The sequence below is a fragment of the Cryptomeria japonica genome, chromosome 4 (assembly GCF_030272615.1).
Source record: "Cryptomeria japonica chromosome 4, Sugi_1.0, whole genome shotgun sequence".
Taxonomy (NCBI): domain Eukaryota; kingdom Viridiplantae; phylum Streptophyta; class Pinopsida; order Cupressales; family Cupressaceae; genus Cryptomeria; species Cryptomeria japonica.
This window is the reverse complement of record NC_081408.1, coordinates 180,590,820-180,597,761: the sequence shown is the minus strand read 5'-3', so window position 1 is coordinate 180,597,761 and position 6,942 is coordinate 180,590,820.

The window sequence follows — 6,942 nt, the reverse complement described above, 5'->3', positions numbered from 1 at the left end:
CCTTGATAGGGTGGTTTCTTTGAATAAGGATCATGATTTGACTCAAGAGGTCATGCAGGGAGAGCCAACCAAGGATCCTATAATATCAAAACTGAACCTTACTATTGCCATCCCCTTTAATATTTTTCAACAGATGAAGAGGGCCAACCTCAATGTATCCAAGTGGGATGCTCTTGCTATCCCATATCAAAGAGACCTATTTCAGGAAGCCCTAAAGGGGATGGATGTTGCAGAAAGTACTAGTTAGGGTTGTAGTTCTTCAACTTCCATAAGCTTGGTACAACCTTTGGAGGTAGAAAATTTAAAGAAAATTAGTAAGTCTCCTCCCTTTTATCTGTCATTAATCATATGAGATAAAATTGTTCATAATTGCATGATAGATAGTGCAACTAGTAGTTTAGTTATGCCATAAGGGATAGCTCACCGCCTAGGTATCAAGTCTGAACCTATAACAAGAGGGGTGGAGGAGCTTGATGGCACATCAGTTCATACTATGAGAATCATTAAAGGTTTAAATCTAACCTTGCATGCATGTCCGGGTTGTAGTTTTTTGCAAGATATCTCACTGATTGACATTCCTGCTTATTTTATGATTTGTTTATTTAGGGAATTCACTACCAAGATAGGTGGCTACCTATCTTCTGACTAGTATCACATGTTGTTTAGGACAAGATATGGTACCAAAGTCACCATTAGGGCTGAACCTATTGCCAATGATCATATAGAGCCCTATACCCCAGTTCCTACCAACATGAATTGTACTCTCCATGAGAAGGAAGATATTTTAGTAAGAGAGTCTACAACTCAACTAGATTAGGTTCCTGATTGCCTACTTGATGAGTGGGAAAATGTATTTCAGTTTGACCCCATTAATGAGGTCAATGGTACCAGCTTGGGTACATATTGTATACATGAAGAAGACACCCCATCCCCAATCTTTCAAAGGAAGACAATGATATGCAAGGGACATGGGGCATGTTCTTTGATGGTTCAAGGAAAAAAAATGGTGTAGGGTCCAGTGTATTGCTAATATCTCCCAAAGGGGAGAAATCTTTCTTTTCTTTTAGACTTTAGTTTAGTTGCACTAACAATGTAGCTGAGTATGAAGCTTTAATTTTGGGTCTCCAAACAACACAAGGGAGAGGGATCAAATTCTTATTGGTGCATGAAGATAGTGAGTTGGTTGTAAATCAGGTCAGAGCTCAAAATATCACCAAGAGCAACCTTCTCAAGTCCTACAAACATATAGCATGGGACCTAATTGAGGGATTTGAGGCCTTCAATATTTCTAGTATCCCTAGAAATCAAAATAAACATGTTGATAGACTAGAAATAGTAGGTGCCCCACATGACATTCCATCTCATGTTGCAACATGGAAAGAACAACAAATTTAGCTAGTGGTAAGACCTGTAGTGCCTGATAACCAAGTGAATTGGTAGGTCTTTGATTGTGATCAGTAGATTGTGAGCTTCCTACAAGATGAAGTAGAGTTCTCCCATAGGAAGTAGGGAATGCTATAGAACTAGTATGGAGACCAAACCATGTAGCTTAGTTCTAACATGTTGCCCAAGGAGTTGATCACCTCAGAGGGGATCTTCAACCATGAGATCAAATGAATGGAAGAGCAATGAACCTTCCTACCAAGAAAGTAGTCTACAAATCAATAGCCATGGCAGAAGGAAAAGCTCTCAATTTGAGGAATATATGTTCCCAATCAGATCAAAATAATTTTGTTAATCTCTATCAAGTGTATAATGATATTTTTGCTTTTACCTATGAGGATCTAAAAGTGTTTGATCCTAGTCTATCTCAACATACCATAGAGTTAGATCCTAATGCTAAACCAAACAAAACAAAGAAAAGGCCTATAAATCCAAAAATTGAGCCTTTGATGAGGAAAGAGCTATCCAAGCTTATAGAATCTAGCATTAGTTTTCCAACTAAGCATTCTTCTTGGGTAGTAAATCTTGTTCCAGTTAGGAAGAAAAATGAAGAAATCCGACTGTGTAGACTTTAGGGATCTCAACAAAGCCTCCCTTAAGGACCATTATCCCCTCCCTTCGATGGAATAAATTTTAGCCAAGGTTAGTGGCTCTGAAATATTTTCATTCTTGGATGGATACTTAGGTTATAACCAAATCTTTATCCAAGAATCTGACTAATACAAGACAACATTCACTACTAAATGGGGCAATTATGCCTATTGTAAAATGCCCTTTGGAATAATAAATGTAGGTGCAACTTTCCAAATGGCCATGGATATGGATTTTAAGAGAGTATTATAAAAATTTGTATTAGTATATCTTGATGATATTATTATATACTCCAAGCATGCAACAAACCACTTTACTCATCTTGAGAAAGTTTTCAAAAGGTGTAGGGAAAATGGTGTGTCCTTGAACCCCAACAAGTGTATATTTCCCATTGATTAGGGAAAACTAACTGGACACATTGTATCCAAAGATGGCCTAGGTATAGACCCAGAGAGAGTGGAAGCCATTGTGTCTTTTCCACTTCCACATCACAAGAAAGGACTTCAAAGCTTCCTTGGAAGAATCAACTATGTCAGAAGGTTTATCCCAAACCTTGCAGCTTTGGTTAAGCCTCTCACAACCATGCTAAAGAAGGATTTGCCCTTCAAATCTTATGCATAGGTTGGCAGCACTAGGGTGATAAACCCACCTACACACCTTGGTCCTCTTTACCTTGAGTCTTCCTCATGACTATGTTTCACACCTCAACTATGAATTCAAACTCTTACCCCTAACCTGGGATGACACAACACTTCTTCCCACTTCCTAAGACCTATCAAGATCTTTCACAATTCTATTTTGAAGCACAAGACACATATTATCTTTTGAGGCCTAGACAAGCCTACCGGTACAGGTCTACCAACACAGGTTTCACAGTTTTACCAGCACAGGTTTTACAGGTTTACCGACACTGGTCTATTGGTTAGTAGCCCTATTTCAGTATCTTTTTGGAACTTTTCTCCAGATAACACCAAACAACACCCTAAACAAATTTAGGTTTTAGACACCCTTTTGGGATTACTATCAGACTCCAAAAGATTGAAATTCCACCCTATTCCTGCACTCTTCAACACCTACTTGGGTCATAGGCCTAATTGATTAGGTTAGACTGATTTCACAAAGGGGTATATGAGAATGGGATCACAAGAAGGTTCCAATTCTTTAGGAAGTTTCTTCAATGTTAAAATACTCCAATTCCATCAATTCAACTCATCATCTCATCATTGTTCATTGTATGCTCAATGAAAGTCATCTAATCTAATCTAAACCCTCAACTGATTTAGACTAGGGCTTGGTGGTAATGTACCAGCCAACTCCTCTAACCTCACCCCTTTGGAATCTCAAAATACATGTCCCTAATTGGCATTCTACCCATGGCCATCAGGTCCTAACGAGTAGATAGCGAGTTAGGGTCTTATTTGCATTGTAACCCTTGAAAAAGGAGGGTTTCAAACCTACAGAAGATAAAAGCTTATAACTTCCACTAAACTTTACTTCAAGAGGTCAAACCAAATGCATTGGAAGTGACTTTCATGATTATTTCTAACGAGATCAAAAATTCATCAGTCATTCTCACGCTCTGTATGGATCGTACAAAAAATATCACTGTATGGCAAAATCAAACTTGTTCTATTCACTTTCTCCACCAAACTTGACAAACTTTCGACTCTCTCTTCCTATGGTTGTCCAAACATATATAAACCTTTTCCAACATCCATAACCAACTTTTGAATAGTTATGACCATTGGAGAAGTAGTTGGCATCCTACCGGCAACTTTGAAAAGTTGCTTGACAAGAATGCAACATTTTGCAACTTAAGACAATATCGGTTATTAACCACCTAGTCCTTATGGAAACACATCCAAGGTCATTATTTACTCCAAACACCTAAGACAAAATCCTAGATATACTACCATTGGGAATCCAAATTCCAAGCCTTCATGGCCTAATATACCTCTAGGTTTATATGCTCACTTAAGAGATTATTGACCATACAAATAGGCATTCAATTACATCAAGGTTGATCATTGATCCAACCCATTATTACATCATAAATGAACCCATAGACACCACCATGTGCTTGAAAATAGATGTGTAATGGAATGTGCTCTGGACCATACTCATGGGCCCAAGAGAAACTCAAGTCCCTTGAGTTGGGATGTTTGCAAAGAGAGTTCTGGTCTTCTCAATGGCCTTTGAAGTCATCCATGTAGCATCTTCTAAAGGTTTATTCTTCCATTTGACTAGGTACTACAAGTAAGTCTTCCTCCTTGTTTTATTGCTAACCCTTTGATCCAAAATGCACTCAATCTTAGGTTTGAGAGGGGAAGGAAGTCCTTCCAACATAGCTAGACTAGAAGAATCAGATGGACCTATGTCATGCCCAAACTTTTGGGCACGAACGAGATAATTTTTTTTTAAAAAATAACAACATAATAATATTAAATTTGCAAATACGAAACGCACTAACAAGTTTTGTCTTAACTATGTTTTGAGATTACTCTAACCTCTAACTCAAGTAAGTGAAAATAATTTAAATTAAATGCGGAATACTAAAGAGTTATTTATTATCTCATCAATTTTAATTAATAAATTAATATAACCAAAAATCTCTAAATTAATTAACAAAGATAGTATTAATCTCCAATAACTGTTAATTGCTCTTAGGAACTAAATTAATTAGTCCTAGCACTTAGATTAATTAAAACTGATTAATTATTTAAAAGATAATTATAACATGTCTAAAATTTGTCTAAAGGGCCAAATAAATTCCATAATGAGATTTGTCCTATAAAGTTTAATCTCGAAAGGCCTAAATTTAGGTGGACTAAAGTTAGTCCCTTATGGCCAAATATCTTACAAAAGAAATTATTATAATCTCTAAAAGATTAAACTCCAAAATAATTAGAATTTAAAACATCATTTTTTATAAATATATCCATATGTTTATTAAAAACATATATATTATATAAACACCTAATAAAATAATTAATCTACAATTTGACCTATACTTTCATTTTTTTTAACTCTCTCTCTCTCTATAATCACATTATTATAAAAATACCCATGAAACCCTAGCTAAAAATATATTATAAAATGCCCCTTACATTTTATAATCTTTTCTTATTTCTTTCATGCTACCCTAACCCTAACTGGGTTAGGGTTTTATCTTTTTTCTTATTATGCAGGGCAGAGGAGTGTTTGGTTTTGCAAGTCACGGGAGGCGGCTACCAAGTTTGAAGAAGGGGAGGAAGTGGTGGTGCGGGGTTTCCCCGACCACCATTGTGTGTACACACACCGGCGGCGGTGCTGGATGCCACCCACTGTGTGTCCACACAGTGGTTCGGCCCTTCGGCTCCTGACCGCCCAAATAGTTTTTTCTTTTATATATATATATATATATGTTAAATCAAGGGTAGATTAATATGGATTTTTTTTATTGATGAATAATGTTATATATATATTTTTTAAAAGAAAACTTGCAAGAAATTAATAAACTAAATGGTAGCATAGCAGTAGTCAAAATAGTGATATTTCTACTTTATATCTGGGCATACATCTACAATGCACATATTAGATTTTAATTCTTGAATAAATAAGGAGAAAGTGACAGAATTAATTAAACTATATATAACAACTACATTAGTCTAGAATCTTTTGATTTAACTTAAGGATAGACATGTTAATTTTAGGTTTATTTTCCGTGATAAATAAAAGGGAAAATGACAGGGTTTAATAACTATATTCAGCAACTACATTCATCTAGAATTATTTAAATTTAACCTTAGAGATATGCATAAGGAGTTAAAAAGAACTTTTATTTTCAAAGTAACATGCATACAACCATTAATATTTCAAGATCAATACAAAGCTTAAGCTCAACAAAAATGTTTCATTCATGCAATAACAATTAAACAGAAATAATGCATTTATTTAAGGCATTTTTAGAATACAATATAGTCAGTATTACAAAATGGGTGAGATACCCATCTAGTTTCTCATTTCTATTAAATGAGGACTTTAAACAAAATGAATACATTTCTTTTTCAAATGAATACCACATATAATTTTTTTCTTTTCTCATTACTGCAACTAAAATATAGCATCCCATTTCTTAATCTTTTTTTGCAAATCAAGTACAAAACAACAACTCCTAGCTTGACTTTTTCCTTCCATCCCAAGCAACCTGCAAATAAATCATAAGGCTTGACCATGGAGTGCTCACCTCCCAGCCTAGGCTTATTAGAAGCCACCCTCGAGCTTGGAGAACCAAGCCCTAGATAGGTTACACACATGCAAACACAACAAGCAAGGGAAAAACATACAACAACACTTTCCCAACCAAGGCTACACTTCATCACAAAATGTGATGATTTTACATGGTTGGTAGTGGACCAAATACCCTAAGGAGACTGCAAGAATGGTAGATCACAAAGCCACCTCATGGCAACATAAGGATATATCATAATTTCATTAACCCCACATTCCTTATACCCCCCAAGGCATTCATGCCATATTTTCTCCCCTTATGACCCCCAAATGCACAAACTAGGCCATGCAGCAAGGGTCACATATACACCCCTTGAGATCACTCTCATAACGAGAGCCTCTCACTCGAGGGCTATCAAACTTCTACCACCCACAAGAGCATCCTACTCTCCCAAGAGTAGAAGGCCTTGGTTGCTCCCAAATCACAGAAAATGCATAAAAGAATAAAAGAAAGGTCGCATAATAGTTTTTATAAAAGAAAATCTAAGACAACAACTTATTTGTTCAAACAATCTTTCCAATATAAACATGTAACTTAAAAAGACAACAAAAGAAAGGATGAACCAACCTTCAATCTGCCCAAAGGTTTGCTAGAACTAGTTTGAGGATGAGCAACCCAAATCCACAATTCTTCCTTCT